This window comes from Pleurodeles waltl, chromosome 7 (assembly GCF_031143425.1).
Source record: "Pleurodeles waltl isolate 20211129_DDA chromosome 7, aPleWal1.hap1.20221129, whole genome shotgun sequence".
NCBI classification, from domain to species: domain Eukaryota; kingdom Metazoa; phylum Chordata; class Amphibia; order Caudata; family Salamandridae; genus Pleurodeles; species Pleurodeles waltl.
The window spans coordinates 416,474,916-416,495,733 of NC_090446.1; the positions used below are offsets into that span (position 1 = coordinate 416,474,916).

Here is a 20,818-nt window from a genome sequence, read left to right on the forward strand (position 1 = left end):
GTGTCGGGGCCTTGGCCTATGTGATGTGGCCCTGTGGCCCACAGACATTGAGGACTGGGCAGTGTCTCTCCATTTGTAAATATGTATATACGTTTGTAGTTTGATGCACTTATTCATGTTATTTTATCGTATTACACTCACTTTCTTCCAATCATTTTGTCCGTGCATTATTCCTGAGGGGTACGGGGTGGATATGTAATGTTAGTGAATCTGATTGTGTGCATGGTGTTGGGGATGGGGGGGGTGTTGCGTGTTGCGTGTCACTCTCTTTTTCCTCCCCCCTCCCTTGTGTGCTAGGTGGCAGTACTCACGGTGGTCGTCTTTGCCGGCGTTGCTGCTCATAATGCAGGAAAAGGTAGACGAGCCTGGGAAACACGTGCATGTCAGGCTCCATAGCGTCGTGGTTGTTCCCTGAGTCTCCAGAGGTGAGTCCTTTGGCTTTTGTGTTCTGTTTCTGCCGTGTTTTTTATGTCGTTGGTTCCGCCTCAGAAAAAGATGGCGGATAGGCCTGTTGTAATAGTGTGGGCGGTACACTGTCTTCCGCCTGGCTGTTGGTGGTTACCGCCACGGTGCTTGTTGATACCGCCATGGCGGTCGGTGTGTTAAAGTGGCTGTCTGTCTGAACGGTTTCCGTCGTGGTCATAATTAAATTCTTGTTATCGCCAGCCTGTTGGCAGTATTACCGCCGCTTTATCACCAACAGCCAGGTTTGTAATGAGGGCCATAATGTGGTACTTATGTCTCAGTGGCATCTGATGTAAGTGTGTGATGGCAAGCTGGGGATGATGCTGTCTGGTGTACTTCTGCCATATACGCAGATATTTCCTCATGTAAGGGTAGTCCCAATCTGGATCACCCTCACCATACAGAATGCAGTCTTCAGCATTTGCCATGTTGTGTGGTTCAAAGGACCCCTTTACTGGCCAGGGACTCATCTGTGGAGCTAACTGCTCAATCCAGTCTGCTAAGTTGTCTACAAATGGTACAACGAACTGCCAGCTATCCTCTCCTTCAGCGATGAACTCACTGGGGATGAGGCTAGTGCTGTGTGAACTCGCTTGGGCCCTCATTTGCTGTGTGGGTCTGTTGTGGACAGTCATCCGTCCCCGACCCTCACTTGATCCCATTCCAGTGTCCGGCTGGCCATTGGTGTTTTGGAATTGTAGACACTCAAGATCTGTAGCTTGGGGCTTCCTGCTTCTAGGGAATACATCTCGTTCTCTTCCCTTTCCATCAATGGGGTTAGTCAGTCTCCATGTGCCTGCCCTTTGTGCAATCTAGGTCAATGAGTGGTCTTTCTTGGAGACCGTAAATATGGTGACTTACTATTTGGGTTTGGAGGAGTTCATCCATGCCCTCCACGTGTTGGCATATGGATTCTATCCTGTTCCCTAATTTTTCCAGGCTCCTCTGAGTTTGCTCTGTACAGTCATCGTCATGCCATTCTCCCCTTACTCCACTTGTCTCTCTCCTGTCCTCACTGCATGATAGTCAGTTCTGCGCATTCTCTGGTGAGACTACTACACCCTCTTTCTGCCAAAGTAGCAAACTACACTCAGTCCTTCTGTGTTCCTGTTCTCTCCCTTGGGATACAAGTTGTCCTGTCGTCTCTATAGTCCCTTTCACATAGTCGCTCCATCCAGAACTCCCTGCATCCGTTTATTGTTGGGTGAACACTTGTTTCCTAAATACTCTACCTGAAGTGTCCCTTTCTTGAAGCAACCACCACATTGCTGATCAAATATGCAATTGGTCATCGCTATCCCCTGAATTCTGCTCTTTGCTTCTCTTCTCTTGGGGAAAGGTAGGGTCTAGATGCAGTACAAACTGTGGCTCTAATTGCCCTGAAAATTGTGGATCCCCTAGTCTAGTTTGCTGTCTAGGATTTATTGCCTTCCTTGCTTTTGGTATACTTGGGGTTACCTTGGGGGTCACTTTAGGGAAGTGTGGAGGGGTTTCAGTTTCAGGGTTTTCTAATCCTACTGCAGCTTCTTGCAGTTGCTCTAATGCGTAGATGGAGGGCACTGTCTGTGTCGTGCTTGTATGGTCATGTGCGAGTGGGGTAACAGATGGGGTGCTGGAAGTCTCTTCCTGTAAGAAATCTTTTGAATTTTCAAAACATAATTGCCAAACGCTAAGGTGGCTTCTCTTTCCTCTAAGTTGGCTCCTGCATATTTGCTTGGGTGATAAGTGAGAAGATGCTTGATTGCCCTATCATTGAATGTTCCTTCTTTTGGCCAAGGATACATTTGCTTTTCGGTGGCTTTAAACCACTTCTGGTTAAGCTTTGGCAACTTCTTTCTGTCACTAGGGAATACCTTCTGCATATGTTGTAAGGGGGTCTCCATGTTCAGGTATTCTTAATCTTTTACTTTTTACCTTTTCTGCTATCAGATTTCAATATTATAAAGTAGACTCACACCACCTTTCTGGTGGGAATACTTTTGTCTGCTTTTTCTACTTTACCACTTTTACAATAGGTTTCGGTTTTTAGTTCTGTCTACCGGGTCTTATTGGACGTATGACAGTATAAATTGTTAATTACATGCAATGTACATTTGAAAAAAAAGTTTGCCTATTTATACAATATTTCACAACAGCATCACACTGTGGCCACACTCCATTCTACTGCACGCAGTCACCTTCAGTCATTCAACAAACCAAACATCAATAAAAACATATTTCATGCGGTACCCTCCCAGTCTTACTAGTTCACAAAGACATCTATTTCTGCTGATTTCACAACACATGTACGTAATCCTTCAACAATAAGAAAAACAACAAATCACACGGGATACCCTTCTGGCCTTACTAGTTCAGTATGGCATATATTTCTGCTGATTGTGCAACACATGTATGCAATCCTTCCACAATAAAAACACAACAAATTGCATGCAGTACCCTTCCGGCCTTACTAGTTCACAAAGACATTAAAAAAAAAAAAAATGAGGTACTCTTCTGGCTTTATTAATTCACAAAGACATATATTTCTGCTTATTGCACAACACATGTAGGGAATCCTTCAACAATAATAAAAAAAATCTCATGCAGTACACTTCTGGCCTTATTAATTTACAAAGCTGTGTTATGAAGGACTCGTGTAGGAAGTAGTGAATCTTTTTTAACAAGCATCCATGAAGTAAGGCCAGCAGAACTGCTCTCTGTCTGGCAATGACCACTTTCAAGTAATAACATTCTAACCAGCCAGGAGCCTTCACTATTACCGCACCACATTCTACATGACACTATAACTTTCTAAACACAAGTAAGCATTTTAGTTATAGACATAACACATCTTCTCTCTTAAATAATGAGAAATAAAAAGTAAAAACAGGCTAATGTGAGAATAAACATAAAATTACATACAATGCATAATAAAAAACATACTAACTATAAAGAACTAATTTGTTATAATATCTAGCAAATACATTGGTTGTTTGGTGATTTTACCATATTTACTTTTATATGCATTTCCCATCTTATCAAGACTTTGACTTCCCTCTGAAGTAGCTAAATTTTCTTGAATTATAGTTTCCATTTCTTCACTCACCCTAGTATCTTCCCTAGATGACATGTCAAATTCATTATTTTGACTAGAATCCAACCAGAAATATTTTTTCTTTCCTATATCTTCACACATTTTCCTATTATTATCTTTACATTTTACAAAACGACTCATGTGCCAAACACGTCCATCACTTAGCTTGGCAGAATTCTTGTAAGCTTGAACCACAACCCTTGGCTTAGAACATTTGCTTTCTCCCTTCTTTACCTTACCTGGTAATTTGTCACACACCACTTTACCCTTCTTCAATTCAACCTCTTTAGCTCCTTTCTTTTTGTCCATATAGGTGGTCATTCTGACCCTGGCGGTCTTTGACCGCCAGGGCGGAGGACCGCGGGAGCACAGCCGACAGGCCGGCGGTGCTCCAATGGGGATTCCGACCGCGGCGGTAAAGCCGCGGTCGGACCGGCACCACTGGCGGGGTCCCGCCAGTGTACCGCGGCCCCATTGAATCCTCCGCGGCGGCGCAGCTTGCTGCACCGCCGCGGGGATTCCGACCCCCCCTACCGCCATCCAGATCCCGGCGGTCGGACCGCCGAGATCCGGATGGCGGTAGGGGGGGTCGCGGGGCCCCTGGGGGCCCCTGCAGTGCCCATGCCACTGGCATGGGCATTGCAGGGGCCCCTGTAAGAGGGCCCCTACATGTATTTCACTGTCTGCTGCGCAGACAGTGAAATACGCGACGGGTGCAACTGCACCCGTCGTACAGCTTCCACTCCGCCGGCTCGATTCCGAGCCGGCTTCATCGTGGAAGCCTCTTTCCCACTGGGCTGGCTGGCGGTCTGAAGGCGACCGCCCGCCAGCCCAGCGGGAAAGTCAGAATTACCGCCGCGGTCTTTCGACCGCGGAACAGTAACCTGACGGCGGGACTTTGGCGGGCGGCCTCCGCCGCCCGCCAAGGTCAGAATGAGGGCCATAGTCTTTATATTCATTTTGTGTTTTCTGAATGTTTTTTTTAACTTCAGATGGTGACCAATACTTTGACCTAGTGTTAATCAACCACCCCGGATTGTCCTAAGTGAAGGGAACCCTAACACTCATGATGGTAAAAGGACTGTATCCAGTGATGGTTGGTGTGGTCCGATACATCCATATAATTTTCTTAATTCTAGATTTCCAATTTAGATTTTTATACTTAGCTAATTGCAATGAGTCCTTAATTACAGGATTAAGGCCCTCATTACAACCTTGGCGGGCGGTGGAGGCCGCCCGCCAAGGTTGTACCGCCGAGCGGCCGCAATGCAGCCACCCTCTCGCCGGCCCCATTTTGACATTCCCATTGGGCCGCCCGCTGGCCCAGCGGGGATGTCGGCCGCAACATGGGAGCCGGCTCCTAACGGAGCCAGCGGTGTTGCTGCAGTGCGACGGGTGCAGCTGCACCCGTCGCGCTCTTCACTGTCTGCTGTGCAGACAGTGAAAAGCATTGTGGGGCTGTGTCTGGTGGCCCCTGCACTGCCCATGCCAAGTGGGCCCCGCGACTCCCCTCCCCGCCAGCCTTTCCATAGCGGTCTCTACCGCCATGGACAGGCTGGCGGGAAGGGGACTCGTAATACCCTGGGCGGCGCTGCAAGCAGCGCTGCCTTGGAGGATTAAAACCGCCGGGACAACCATGGCGGTAAACCGCCAGTCCTGGCGGTGTGACTGCAGCGCTTCCGCCGTGGTCGTAATCTGCAAGAATGCCCTGCGGGGCACCGCCGGCCTGTCGGCGGTGCTTCCGCCGACCCTGGCCCTGGCGGTCTTAGACCGCCGGGGTCAGAATGACCCCCTTAATGTTCCCCTCCAGACACCCTAGTTGTGTCTGTATATCTTGGAGACTGACTGCATGTTTGGCAATTTCTATACCCCTAATCTTTGCCTTAAAGGCCTCCCAAAGGTTTAAATTCCAGGACACCAAACCTTTGTTTAACTTGAAGAATTCCACTAAAGCCACACGTAGCTCTTCACAGAACACAACATATACTAATGGCCTGGTGGGGAATCTCCAACTTGAGTTATGCAATCTGGATCATGGATTGTGGCATTGTGAGTGTTATTAACACAGGAGAGTGGTCAGACAAAGTACAAGGGTGACACAATATCTCAGCCACCCAGACTTTCTCATCATATGAGTTTAGCCAGTAATCTATGCGTGACAGTGACGTTATGTGGAGAAGAATACAATTAGTACTTAAGCCCAGTAGGGTTACACTGCTGCCATGTTTCAATCAAGTTATATCTATAACTTCCCCCAATACTTCTGCTGATTGTGTGTTTTGAAAATCTCTGCAGCTAGAGCGGGCCAGGTCAGGGACTAATGTTGGCTTGAAGTCACCACCACATAGCACTGTCTCAACCTCTGTGTCCCAGAATGGTGAACATTTCCAAAAATAAATTCAGGACCATCTATATTTGGTGCATGGGTGTTAACCAAGACAAGCTTCTTATTGTCAATGTCACCACTGATATAACATACGTACGCTCATGATTTACAAATTGTTGAATATGTCCAAAATCTGTGTGACTGCTGATGATGATACAGACTCTGGGGTAATTAGAGCTATAAGAAGGGAAGCACTTATGTGGGCCCCACCTCCTAGCTAGATTCGGGTTGGAGTGGTGACAGATGTGTTTTCTGTAGCATAGCTTGTTCAATACCCAGGCTTTCTACATATGTTAATACTCTCCTCACCTTGTGTGGATTATGTCATCCCCTAAATTGGAAGATTAAAATGTTAGCATCTTGTTCACTGTAATCTTGAACATGCAGCACTACTGTACTATAGTTTGGGTGCAATGCGTGAATGTATGACAAGTACTTATTTTGTTTCACTTTTTCATTAATAAACATAAACAACTCCAACTACTTAATACCCACTCCCTTGAACATGTCAACTCTGTTTCGTGGAACAAACAAATCGAAACACACATTTAAATGGCAAAGTGATGGTACACACCTAGGGCATGGAGTGTCAGCAGTCGACCTCTTTATGAAAAGTAAATATACGTCTGGGTGGGGTGGTGTTGAGCATACAGTACGGAGGTTGTGCATCAATAGCACTCATTCAGAGGTCAGATCGACTGAATTCTAAGTCAGTCACAGAAACAGACTCAGTTTGATTACACACTCTTGAACAAGTTCTTGATGGACAAAAGAACAGCGATGTGCATGAGAATGAAGAGTTAGATGAGTAACTATTCCACATTCTCGTGTTGGCCGACAGGGCCTAGTTCCTCTCTGCAGATCAGTATTGTTCTGACCTTGGTGAGGATTTTGTTGTGTTGATGAGTCTTGTATGCCTTGGTTGACTCTGCATTAGATGTGGGCCTTACTGTTCAGTTTCAATCAACTTCTTGGGTGTATAGCATGGCATATTTAATGCCTTTGGCACGCAGTGTACACACACAACTGTCATGCTTCAGCTTGACAAATATGTGCCTGGCTTCCTATATGTAAGTGTAAAGTCCGGGTATACGGCTAAAGCCAAACTTTGGTATTGCTGTAGTGTTGCGCCCGTGACGTAACAGGAACGCGGGCACTACTACAGTGTATTAGTTATGAGGGGTGTTGCAGGCGCAGCCCCTCTCCTGTAATGTGTGTTGGCGTGGCCTGAGGGTCACGTGAGATAATCAATAAAATGATGCTGAGCCGGAAGGTGTGGTCTTAGAGAGAAAGAACCAGGACGAGAGCGTGAGACCACCACCTCCGGCCCGAGTGCTCAGTAATAGCACACCAGTGTATGTCTCATCATTTATGGTACAGCGCGCCACCAGGTATTAGAACTCTACAATTGCAGGGGTCCTGTCTCATTTCCAAGCCAGAGGGTGATATCACAGTCTCGTAAATTACGAGCTCTTGAGATGAGGAGAAAGTGAATGTGGAGGAAGGGTCATATGGAGCTCCTGACATGCTCCGTGACTAGTTGCATCAGGGACTCAGCAACATGGCTGCAGGGTGAGCTGCTACGGAATGTCTGAACAATGATGCTATATTGGAGGGGTGAAGTATGTGGTATCAAGACAGTGTACCGAGTCATTGATGCATGGTAACGGCGTTTGGCCGTGGCTATTCAAATTCCGAGCTGGCCTTTCTGTCAAAGCTTCATATCGGTTGGTGCAGCGGTCGGGGCAGTCCAGAGCAAGGGAACGTCTTCCTCCGTCTCACCCCCAACTACACTCCCAGCAGAGGCGCCGGACCCAGCAGCATGGAGCAAAAGGACATCTCGCAATCGTGCTTTCTACCTTGGCAGTGGATGGTGCGGCACAGAGACACATTGAGGCAGCCAGGGTTGAGGTGTAGAGGCAGCCGTTGCAGACATGCAGAAGAGACAGGGTGGTGAGTGCGGCTCCATGCTTCATATTTGCTCTCTAGCAGAGGCAAGCCAATAGATGGCGCGGGGGACTAGCTTCCAGGTGTTTTGAGCACCTCTGAAGAAGCTCACAGGGGCAGAAAGGATTATCTTCAGACTCCTCCTGGCTGGTTTTCAGGAAGCATGCAGCAGGCAGCATTGGTCTAGCGCCTCCAGTTTCACAAGGGAATAACCAGTGCACTGAAAGGATATCAGGGGGCGAGACTCTTCTTGTGATTCTCCTCACTAGGGGTTATAACATTAATCAATGTTAATAACAGCTCACCCTAAAGCCCAAAGCCCATAAGGGGTTGAAGCAGCCATTAAGGTGGCATTAGGCCGCCCTGCTGGTTGAGTGGACCGAGGGAAGCCGCGGAAGCGGTCTGTGTAGTACAGATGGGGTTTGCTCTTCCCTCCTGAGTCTCTGGCATCCACCTAATCCTTTGTCATCACAACGGTCTAATCGCCATGCAAGATGCATGCAATGGATTGACAAAATCTTGACTGGTGGCTAAAATTCCCATGTCTCATAAAAATCCAAATTGCCCTCCACAGTAACCAAGGAACTTGCCATGCTCTCTAATGGGAGGCTCATCCCAATGACCCTACAGTGGCTCTACAACGTGGGGTAGCATTAGAGCAGAAGACGCCCACTGAAGCTTCTTTGGATAGCCTAAAAACCCAGAACTCTACTGAATTGCCATCATTAGAGGCTGTATATCGTCATCAACATCATAGGTATCAATCTTCTCCAAAGACAGAACAGGAGAAGCCCCTTCCCTAGGGCCAGGAATGAGGACAAAATGGTAATAGACTTCAATCAAGTAAAAACGTTCTAAATGCAAACCAACATATCCTTTGTTTACCGTCGCCAATCCAAAGACTGTGGGAAGTGAGAGGTCTTCCTCCAAAATTGAGCTCCAGTCTTAGGAGTTCATCTGGGGACAGCAGGGGCAGCAGGGTCAATTTGTTAACCCCGGAGCAATTTCTACAAATGTTTGGGAGTGCGCTAGCCAGTCATGTTTACAGGCCATGCACAACTCTGAGGGTATTGAAAACTGCACTCAGCCAGGGTCCTCTTCACCCCTGGAAGCTGTATCCGCCACTCAGTTTTCAACTTCCTGGCCTTCACCACAAAGATTGGCTATATCAAGTCTGCTTCCACAGTGGGCGTGGCTTGGCCAGCCAGCAAGATGGCCGCCACACCGTGAGGCTCTGCATGGTGGGGGAATAAATCCTCACGTTTATCCTGCTGAGCAGCCTCCCGATACCCGGGTCGCATTGTAAGCGGCGCGGGGAAGCTCCAGGAGGCTGCGCGTGGCGTCCGAGCCATTTAGCTGACGACAGGTGAGCCGGCCTGCCTGGCATCTCCGGGCAGGACTAACCGGATTCGGCGAGGCGTGGGTCTCAGCTGCAGAGGTGGGCTGGGGTGCTGCTGGTGTGCTCTATCAGGTGGCGCGGGGGAGCGCCCCCTTAATTTTGGGGTCGATTTCTGCTCCTGTGAAGGGGGTCATGCCTTAGGGCCAGCCCCCTCCCTTTAACCTTTTGGTGCTCGGGCTTTGGCGGCCTGGTTCCTACCCCCTGGGGGGCCTGTTTGGCAGCCGAGGTGAGCCGCGGGCACCTGCGGGGGAGTGGGCAGGGCTGTTGGAGCACTTTCCGGGGTAGCATGGGGGAGTGCCCCCTTTGTTTTTTTTTGGCCTCCTGGTGTCCCCTTCGCAGGGGGTGGGGGCTTCGGAGGCTGTCCCCCACCCTCTCCGGTTGGTACACGCATTACGCAGTCTACTTTCTTCCCTCGGCGGGGTCCGTTCGGCAGCCGAGTCGGGCCGTGGGCACCTGCAGGGGTGTGGGACCGCTTGGGGTGCTTCTGTGCCCGGGCGCTCTGCTGGTGCTGGCCGTGGCCTGGGGCCCGCAGGGGCTTGGACCCCTTCGCATGTGGAGAGTGGGTGACTGCTTGGGGTGCGGCGGCCTGGCGCCTCGACCTGGATTGGATCCAGCTGCGTTGACTGACTGGTCTGATCAGTGGAGGGACTCGAGCTGCATACCCCGGTGGTGTTGCGGACGTTTGTCTGGGCTGCTGTTGGGGACATCTGCATCTGGGCCGTCTTGTGGTTTTGGCTGCGGGACCGGCTCGGGGGCCCCAACACTTTGTTCCTTTCTTCAGGCTTGGACTGGAAGAGACCGGAGACTTGGAGTCTGTACCTGTGCAGCGTTCTTTTCCTGGGTGGCTTTGCCTGGTGAGAGACTAGTGCTGGAGAGGTGTGACCCACTTGTGCCCGCAGACCCGGAAACCTGTGCAGAGAATGGGGAAGGCCGACCACAAACAGCCTAAACTCACCTTTGAGGGGGGAAAGAAGAAGAGCGGTGCAGCCGGTCCTTCGGCGAGTGACTCGTCACCTGAGGAGGTGGCTCCAGCTCCTTTCGTAAAGGCTATGTTCTTAGATCTCAAGCATAGCCTGGCTGGCATTGATGCTAAGCTTGACCATTTGACTGAGCAGATGGATTGTTTAAAAGAGCGGGTGGATGGTCATGAGGTTTATTTTGAACAGTTGGAATCTCGCACCTCGGACTTGGAGGATGGTCGTGGTGGTGACGGTGAACAATTGCTACACATGGAACGCATGCTGGAGGTGATCCGCAACAAGAACGAGGACTTGGAGGCCCGGTCACGCCGCAATAACATACGCATTATTGGCCTACCTGAGTCGACGGCTATGAGCCGTATGGAGGAATATTGTAAGGAAATGGCTCCCTGTTGCAGTTACCCCCCACTTTTTGCCTGATACTGATGCTGACTTAACTGAGAAGTGTGCTGGGACCCTGCTAACCAGGCCCCAGCATCAGTGTTCTTTCACCTAAAATGTACCATTGTTTCCACAATTGGCACTCCCCTGGCACACAAAAAGGTCCCTTGTAAAAGGTACCAGTGGTACCAAGGGCCCTGTGACCAGGGAATGTCCCTAAGGGCTGAAGCATATGTTGTGCCACCCTAAGGGACCCCTCACCTAACACCTGCACACAGCCATTGCAGATTGTGTGTGTTGGTGGGGAGAAAAAGGCAAAGTCGACATGGCATCCCCCTCAGGATGCCATGCACACAAAATACTGCCTGTAGCATAGGTAAGTCACCCCTCTAGCAGGCCTTACAGCCCTAAGGCAGGGTGCACTATACCACAGGTGAGGGCATTGCTGCACGAGCAATATGCCCCACAGTGTCTAAGTCTATTCTTAGACATTGTAAGTACAGTTGTGGTCTGGGAGTTTGTCAAAAATGAACTCCACAGCTCCATAATGGCTACACTGAATACTGGGAAGTTTGGTATCAAACTTCTCAGAATGATAAACCCACACTGATGCCAGTGTTGAGTTTATTAAAACATGCACACAGAGGGCATCTTAGAGATGCCTCCTGTATTTTACCCAATTGTTCAGTGCAGGGCTGACTGGTCTGTGCCAGCCTGCTGCTGAGAGAGTTTCTGACCCCATGTGGTGAGGGCCTTTGTCCTCTCTGAGGACAGAAACAAAAGCCTGCTCTGGGTGGAGGTGCTTCACACCCCCCTGCAGGAAGTTTAACACCTAGCAGTGAGCCTCAAAGGCTCAGGCTTCGTGTTACAATGCCCCAGGGCAGTGGAGATGCCCGCCCCCTGGACACAGCCCCCACTTTTGGCGGCAAGTCCAGGGGAAATAATGAGAAAAACAAGGAGGAGTCACCCACCAGTCAGGACAGCCCCTAAGGTGTCCTGAGCTGAGGTGACCCCTGCCTTTAGAAATCCTCCATATTGATTTTGGAGGATTCCCCCAATAGGAATTGGGATGTGCCCCCCTCCCCTCAGGGAGGAGGCACAAAGAGGGTGTAGCCACCCTCAAGGAAAGTAGCCATTGGCTACTGCCCTCCCAGACCTAAACACACCACTAAATTCAGTATTTACGGGCTCCCAGAACTGAGGAAGATAGATTCCTGCAACCTGAAGACGATGAAGGACTGATGACCTGAAGCCCTGCAGAGAAGATGGAGACGACTGTCAAAGCCCAGCTCACCTGAGTTCTTGTTCAGTTCTGATGGAGGTTGAACACAATCCGACCCCACCCTGAAACTGCTTGTTCCAGCACACTAGTTTTTAAAACAGTGCACTAAGAACAGAAGCTCAAGGGAAGGGGGGAAGTGGATAAAATAAAAAAGAGAGACAACACCGTTCTTGCGTTTCCACTGTTGAAGTGCTGCACAAATCTGCGGCCCTTTCTGACTTCTGTAGAAACTGGTGCCTAATGAAACATAAACAAAGAACAGATAAGTGCAACCTATTCCTGAATGGGTTCCTGACTATCCCTTTATTTATTAGAAATTCTCTTCTAAAAGTACCTCTTGGATCCTGGTTTCTAGTTTCCAGGTTTGGAATGTGTTACTGCTCTGGGATGTGTTTTCTATTACTGTAAAGCTTCTAAAACATTAAACAAATACCGTTATCAGAATTACCACTATCAAACATTCATCATAATATAACTAAAGCCTAAATTCCCAATAGCAGACTCACTTCTCCCATATTTCCAGAATCTTTTATAAAACAAATACTGTACTTTTACATCAAAATACAGCATGTAATTTGTGCAAGTCCTTGATTTACTGTTTGCCTTGCTGTTAATGGTTTCCACTGTTCGATTCTTAAAAGTTCCATGAGAAAAAACAATGTTTGCTTCACAAAGTTCTGCAAAATATTCTTGTAACAAAGAGTTTGAATCACAATGTTCGTGGAAGGTATTTCGTTTCAAATTGTCTATACACGAATCCAGAAATTGTTGTCAAAGTTCTTTCAGGTAATAAAAGGTTTTGCACTTACTTGTTGCTGGCAAGAGATACTGATCAGTCTAACCTTGTCTTCTTTCTCTTTTGCAGGTTACTCATAGGAGAGAGGCTGAAGCAAGGAGGAACCGGAAACCGGAAGAAGGAAGAGCCAGAAGCTGCGCCCATTGAAGTCAATGAAAGTCTGTAAAGAGCAGGAGTGCCAGCGCCGAGGGATCTCTTCTCAGGTAAGCGGGAGGTAGACGAGCACAAGCACTGGGTGAGGCTCGGGGGATGCCTTTTATAGACAGGGCTGGGTGTGGTTTGAAGGGCTGGGTGTGGTCCTCACATGCTGCACATGTTCTTGGAAGGTGTGCAGAGCTGGGTGTGGTTTGAAGAGCTGGGTGTGGTCCTCACATGCTGCACATGTTCTTGAAAGGTGTGCAGAGTTTCAGTTATTATACAAATGAGTTGGATTAACACATGGCCTAGGGAGGAGTATTTTAAAGAAGCCTTGGTAAAAGCAAGGCCCAATGTGTAAACAAAACAGCACATTAAACAACATACACAGAAGCCTAGGGGGAGGGGGGAAGGTGAGATAACAAGAAAGGCTTTCAATAGTAAGTTTAAAAGGGAGCTATTACAGAACCCACTAGTGCAGTGAGAGGGGACATGCTCTTTGCTGTGTACAAACCCTAACAACGACAACTGCTTTGGCCCCAGCCCTACCGGGCTGTCTCCCCACTTCAAGAAAAACTGCAACAGTGACGCATCCAACAGGGACCAGGGACCTCTGAAGCCTCAGAGGACTGACCGGCATCTAAAAGGACCACGAAGCTCCAGAGAACAGCGGCCCTGTTCAACAAAACTGCAACTTTGCAACAAAGAAGCAACTTTTAAAGACCACACGTTTCCCGCCGGAAGCATGAGACTTTCCACACTGCAACCGACGCCCCCCGGCTCGACCTGCGGAAAACTAACCCTACAGGGAGGACTCCCCGGCGACTGCGAGCCCGTGAGTAGCCAGAGTTGACCCTCCTCAGCCCCCACAGCGAAGCCTGCAGAGGAAATCCAGAGGCTCCCCCTGACCGCGACCGCCTGCTTCAAGGAACCCGATGCCTGGAAACCACACTGCACCTGCAGCCCCCAGGACCTGAAGGAACCGAACTCCAGTGCAGGAGCGACCCCCAGGCGACCCTCTGCGTAGCCCAGGTGGTGGCTACCCCAAGGAGCCCCCCCTGTGCCTGCCTGCATCGTTGAAGAGACCCCTGTGTCTCCCCATTGCTTTCTATTGAAAACGCCATGCCTGTTTGCACTCTGCAACCTGCCGCCCCTGTGCTGCTGAGGGTGTACTTTCTGTGTCTGCTTGTGTCCCCCCCGGTGCCCTACAAAACCCCCCTGGTCTGCTCTCCGAAGTCACGAGTACTTACCTGCTGGCAGACTGGAACTGGGGCACCCCTATTTCCATTGAAGCCTATGTGTTTTGAGCACCACTTTGACCTTTGCACCAGACCGGCCCTGAGATGCTGGTGTGGTAACTTTGGGGTTGCCTTGAACCCCTAACGGTGGGCTACCTTGGACCCAACTTTGAACCCTGTAAGTGTTTTACTTACCTGTGAACTTAAAACTTACTTACCTCCCCCAGGAACTGTTGATTTTTGCACAGTGTCCACTTATAAAATAGCTTATTGCCATTTTTGCCAAAACTGTACATGCTATTGTGATAATTCAAAGTTCCTAGAATACCTGAGTGAAATACCTTTCATTTAAAGTATTGTTTGTAAATCTTGAACCTGTGGTTCTTAAAATAAACTAAGAAAATATATTTTCTATAAAAACCTATTGGCCTGCAATTGTCTTTGAGTTTGTGTTCCTCATTCATTGCCTGTGTGTGTACAACAAATGCTTAACACTACCCTCTGATAAGCCTACTGCTCGAACACACTACTACAAAATAGAGCAGTGGTTCCCAACCTGTGGTCCGGGGACCCCTGGGGGTCCGCAAAGCCTCCTCAGGGGGTCCTCGACTGCTTAGATAAGAAAAAGATATTAAAAGATTAGGTCCCCAGCTTTCAGTAATGACTTAGTGGGGGGTCCCGGACTCCAAGAACGAGTCAGTGGGGGTCCCCGGTTCCAGTAATCATAAAGTAGGGGTCCACAGAAGTCAAAAGGTTGGGAACCACTGAAATAGAGCATTAGAATTATCTCTTTTTGCCACTATCCTACCTCTAAGGGGAATCCTTGGACTCTGTGCACGCTATTTCTTACTTTGAAATAGTATATACAGAGACAACTTCCTACAACTGTGTTGAGATGATGCTGTCTGAGCTATTACCCAGTGAACTCTCCCAGGTATTGGTGATGGAGAGGGACCATAGATCTTTGGGTCCTCGACCGCCGCTGGGAACTCAGCAGCACCCTATAATTGTTCATTTGCTGAATTACCGGACAGAGACACTGTGCTTAGACTGCCCAGCGAGCGTAGACCTGTGATTTACAACAATACGGAGCTTAACTTTTTCCTGATTACACCCCTGGGGTGCAGGCTGCCCGTAGGGCCTTCCTGACGGTCAAGCGCACTTTAAGCCAGACGGACACCAAATACTCCCTCATTTATCCAGCCAAACTACGTGTGCAGCATAGGGGCAAGCTGCACTTCTTTACTGATCCAAAACTGGCCGCCAAGTTTGCAAAATCAGTTTCCAAAAAGGCACTGTCGGAGGGTTTGAGAGATTCTGGCAGAGAGGTGCCCTGAGTGACAATGACTAAATGGTCTCTGCTATGCTGGGGCATTGGTGGCCCGCCCACCGCGCTTATTGCTAATACACTGGTTATTGTTTCCAATATGTAAGATGGCTGCTCTATTGTACTTGTTGCATTGCAAGTTCCCCTGCCACCCCTCCCTCATGGGATGATGTCTCGGATGGCTTGTTCCACACCCCTGTGGATGAGTCCTTTGACACTGTTTAATACTGTCATTTGGGAGGTGTATTTGGGGTTGGGTGGGATTGCTGCACAGACCCGATTGGGGGGTCAGCATGGGTGGGGGTTAGGGTTATTCTGGTTTTAGATTTCTTAATATGTCTTCCTTTCCTTGTCTTTGCTTCCCTTTCTTCATACTGATGTCACCTGGACTTTGTGGTGCGTAGGGTTGGGGGGCTGGGTGACTGTTGGGAATGGCTGGGAATAGTGTGATGCCTGTGAGCTGCCTCACTTGGAATGTACGTGGACTAAATGATGGGTGCAAGATGAGAATGCTGTCTGCCTATATGCAGCGTCACGCGATTGACATTTGTATGCTGCAGGAGACCCGCTTGGTTGCAGCCACCCGTAATAGGATAAAGGCTGGCTGGATTGGAGAGTGTCATACTGCTATATACTCGAGCTATGCCAGAGGTGTGGCGATTCTGATTAGGAAGGGGCTACAGTGGCGTACCAAAAAGACGATTGTGGATCCGGACGGTGGCTACGTTATGCTGCGTGGCACGCTGTTAGATAGGCCCTGTAGTTTGGTGTTGCTTCATGGTCCAAATACTGATGACCCTGATTTTTTCTGAGAGGTGGGCCAGCTGATTGACTCGTTGGGATCTGGGGCCTTGGTGTGGGGGGGGGGGGGGTTTCAATGTGATATTGGATCCTGTGGCGAATAGCGAGAGCTCAGCTAGGCCGCAGCATGTGGGGGCTGCTAGGGCCCATTTGCATGTGATGACTGAGGGTGCTATGGTAGATATTTGGAGGGCAAAGCATGGTACTAATAGGGAGGGCACCTGTGTCAATTATGCTCACAATAGCTGGTCCCCCATAGACAGGTGGCTTGGTACCAGGGATGTTGAGCTTTGGATGCGGTCGGTTAAGCACATGGCACGCACTTTGTTGGACCATTCTCCAGTTCTGCTGGAGTTGAGTATGCCGGGAGGCCCCTCACGGGCCTTCAGGTGGCGACATTCTACATTACTTTGCTGAGAATCGAGGGTTGGTGGCTTCTGCTGGGATGGTGTGGGAGGCTTTTAAGGCAGTGATTTGTGGCATTTGCATCGCTAAGCAGCATGAAATGCTGAAGGTGCTGAGGAAGGAGCTGACGGAGCTGGAGGCCCAGCTTGTTGATCTGGAAAAAAGCTTAGCAGCAGATTAGTCGGGCGATACTCTGGCCACCTTGAGAAGTACGATGACACAGTACGAGGAGGCTGCGTTGTGAGAGGTGTGTTTCTTAGGAAAACGTGCTGTGGCGAGAAGATATGGTGAAGGGGAGAGAGCTGGTTGTACGCTAGCAGGCATGCTCTGCAAGCCGTGGGCAAGTAATTATGTTGTAGAATTGTCGGATTCAGCCAGCGATCGTCACACTGGAACTGACGAGATTAAGCGCATTTTCACTAAATTCTATGCCGATTTGTATGCGGTGCCTCCTGGTTTGGACTTGGCTGGGTCAGCTGATTATTTTGAGGGTATCAGTTTGTTGTGGCTTGAAAATTCGCACCGGGCATATCTAGATGCCCCCTTTTTGGTGGATGATGTGGTCAAGGCGATCCGCAGCTTGCCGGGTGATAAAGCTCCTGGGCTGGATGGCTTAACGTTGTCCTTCTTTAAGGAATATGCTGATATCCTTGCGCCGCACCTCCTGGAGGTTTATGCAGAAGCGCTCGATGCTGGAATTCTCACTGCGTGAGGCCCTCATTGTGACCATTTTGAAGCCAGGGAAAGATCCTTGCAGCTGCGACTCCTACCGCCTCCTTTCATTAATTAATATAGATAATAAGATCTTGGCGAAGGTAATTGCTGCACGACTTCAGCCTTTGCTCCCATACCTGGTGTTGCCGGACCAGTCTGGTTTATTCCGGGCCGTTCCACATTACACAATATCCGTAGCTACTTTGTGGTTTGTGGCGCGCTCGACCCTGATGTACGTGCGACGGCGGTGTTCTTAAATGCTACCAAGGCTTTTGACACTCTTTTGTGGCCGTACATGTTTACCCTGCTGGCTCGGGTGGGGCTGAGCTCTAGGTTTATCCAACTGATTTGTTGCTGTATTCAAGGCCTTCTGCCCGGCTGAGAGTGAATGGGACCATTTCTGACCCTTTTCTGATAGCTAGAGGTAATCGTCAGGGCTGCTTACTGTCCCCGCTGCGTTTTGCAATAGCGATGGAGCCGTTGGCTGCCCGGCTGCGGCAACATCATAACCACAGATGATTGGCATTCAGACAGCAGCCAATACTAATCTCTATGTATGCGGATGATATTGCTCTGTATGTCCGAGATCCACAGCAACATCTTGATGTTCTGCTAGATGAAATACTGTGCTTTGGATGGTTCTCTGGGATTAACATCAACTGGTCCAAGTCGGTGGTGGTACCTCTCACCACGGTTACGACACAGTTTCCCTCTGGATATCCAATTGGCTGGGCTGGCGGCCTGGTGTGGTATTTAGGTGTCTGGATGAGCAAGGATGTCACTACGCTCTGGTCAGCGAATTACAGCAGAGCTCTTATGTCATTGGAAGAAACGGTGGAGATGTGGCGCTTGCTGCCGCTGATGGGTTGTAGCGCCATAGTGAAGATGGTAATTCTGACGAAGTTTCTTTATCTGTGTATAAACCTACCACTTGTTCTCACTGTGAGTTTTTTTTAAAAGGCTTAGGTCTGCTCTGGTGAGATTAGTCTGGGCCGGTAGACAGCCTAGAATTTCATGGGAGAGATTGACACTTCCGTTTGAGATGGGTGGTTTGGCAGCCCCAGATTTAGAGTTTTATTATTACTGTGCGCAGACACATTTTGCGCATTTTTGGCTGTACGCTATTTGCCACATCTGGCACCTGAAGCGAATGCTATATGACCTGAAAGACTGCTGCATGTGTTGGGGAGCCCGGTTGGCCCAGTTTGCATGAGATCAATACTGTGGCTTGCACGGCGAGGGCCTGGTCTGCGCTGTTGAAGCGTGTTAAAGTGCGTGAGCCGTTTGCACCGGCAATGCCAGTTTTGGATGTTGCGGACACGCAGCTGTCAGGAGATGCCCGTGTGCATGAGTTCTCCGTGAGACCGGCCTGACAACCTTGGGCTCCTACACCCTCAGCGGCACAGGGGCGGCCGGGTGCAGAGTGCAAACAGGCGTCAGGTTTTGTATTGAAAGCAATGGGGAGACCCGGGGGTCTCTTCAACGATGCAGGCAGACACAGGGGGGGTCTCGGCATTGAAAGAGAGGACGGACACCAGGAACGACGAGAAGGAGGAGGAGGAGGAGTTCTCCCCGACAGCAATGGCGACGGAGGAAGACCGCGAGCAGCCAAGAGCAGCAGAAAAAAAATACGGAATAAGACGGAGACGCCCAGCAGGAGATTCCAGGGACCGGCAGGGAGTCTGCAGAGGCGTCCAGATTCCCAGAGAGGAGCAATTTCCGCCACGGCCCCGGAGGGACGTGGCTTCACAAGGTACGGTCCTTGTTCCAAGGACACTACAAGCCTTTACAAATACGAGGGCACAGGGGAGAGGGGACCGAGACAAGAGGGGAGGGGACTGAGGAGGGCGTTTAAATAAAAAGGACACCAGAAAGAGAGTCTGTTCCTGGAAACTAGCAGAGCACTTGGGGAAAAGCACAAAGAGAGTTTTTTTTTCATAACCACACGTGTGCCTAGTCCTTCCACCCATTCACAGCTCTCTCTCTCTCTCTCTCGCTCTCTCTCTCTCTCGGACTTTATCTCTCTTCCCTGTATGTCTAAACTTTAGTACTGCACAAAAAGCCCCACAACCAACTTACCTTTTGTCTTTGTTCCTTTTCCTTTCTCGGTTTTACCTGGGAGTTCACACGAACCAGCGCCAGTCAACCGGGAACCTATAAAAGACAAAGAAAAGAGACATTAAAGAAGAACTCCGGCGGACTACATCAATCAAATTTTCGTTAACTTAATTATTTTCGTTCCTCCTTATTGCAACATCCTCAATAAATAAGTACTCTCACTAAAAGACCGTCTCAGAGTCCTCCGTACCACTCACCTCACCACACCTCCTAAGGGAGTATATCCCCTGAGATATTTTTGGCACATTGTCACTAAAATAAAGTACCTTTATTTTCGTGATTCTTTTGATATAGTGCTTTATGATATAAGTGGTATAGTAGGAGCTTTGCATGTCTCCTAGTTCAGCCTAAGCTGCTCTGCTATAGCTACCTCTATCAGCCTAAGCTGCTAGAACACTCTACTAATAAGGGATACCTGGACCTGGCACAAGGTGTAAGTACCATCAGGTACCCACTATAAACCAGGCCAGCCTCCTACATTGGTGGTGCAGCAGTGGGATAAGTACTTGTAACTTCTTTACCACTTTGTCATTGGTGCTTTTCATGAGAAAAACATACTCCAAATACTTACAAATATACACAGTTAACCTAAACAGTTTAACTCTCTTTCTAAAAACGTTCTAAAAAGTTTTGAAAAGTTTTTCTCTTTTCTTTAAAAAGGTTTCTAAACTTTTTTCTCCCTGTCGTAAACTCTTTCTTGCAACTATGTCAGTAGTAGAGGCCACTCCCAAAGTTGTTCAGGCAATCTATGGTAGTTTAAACTTTAAAGGTTTGAGGGGTCTCTGCATAGAAAGAAGTTTAAGACTTGGTAAGAACCCTACCAACGATCTTCTCCTTAGCCTTCTCCTAGAAAGTGACCAGAACCAGTCTGGCCCATCCCAGGATCAGGAAGTAGAGGAGGAGGGTACCCAGGATGAATTAGGGGAGGGCCCTGAGGACTCTGGGGAGGGTTCCTCCAAAGACCTGTCAGCTAACAGGCCATCTTGTGAAGCTGGTAGTGGGAGGGGGTCACACATCAGTAGGACACCTTTCACTCCAAAAGGCCAGGTAACTAGAGTCCAGCCAGTTAGACACAGGTCCACTTCTGCCAATTCCTACATTGCCTCTCTGTCTCGGAATTCCCAAGCCTCCCACCCTGAGGATAACACCCTAGATAGGGAACTCAGAAAGCTGAAAGTTGGAAGAGGCCAGACTGAAGCTGAGACAGCAGCAGTTGGCCTTAGACAGGAAATCTCTAGATGTAGAGGGAAAGACAGAAGTTGGGGTTAGTTCCCCATGGTGGCAGCGGCAATGGTCTTGTTAGTAATCCTGTAAGAGAACAAGATTCAAGAAACCTGCACAAGTTGTCCCCCCTTACAAAGAGGGGGATGA

At 49.1% G+C, this 20,818-nt stretch overlaps 1 long non-coding RNA gene across 2 annotated transcripts in view; it reads right to left on the reverse strand.

Annotated features, from left to right (window-relative positions):
* The window catches only part of LOC138304127 (uncharacterized), a 148,609-nt gene that overhangs the window by 90,920 nt on the left and 36,871 nt on the right, over window positions 1–20,818 (reverse strand). For both annotated transcript variants that reach the window (XR_011205503.1, XR_011205502.1), the window contains exon 2: window positions 19,409–19,483. This is a non-coding gene — a long non-coding RNA (uncharacterized lncRNA). The remainder of the gene's footprint in view (window positions 1–19,408; window positions 19,484–20,818) is intronic.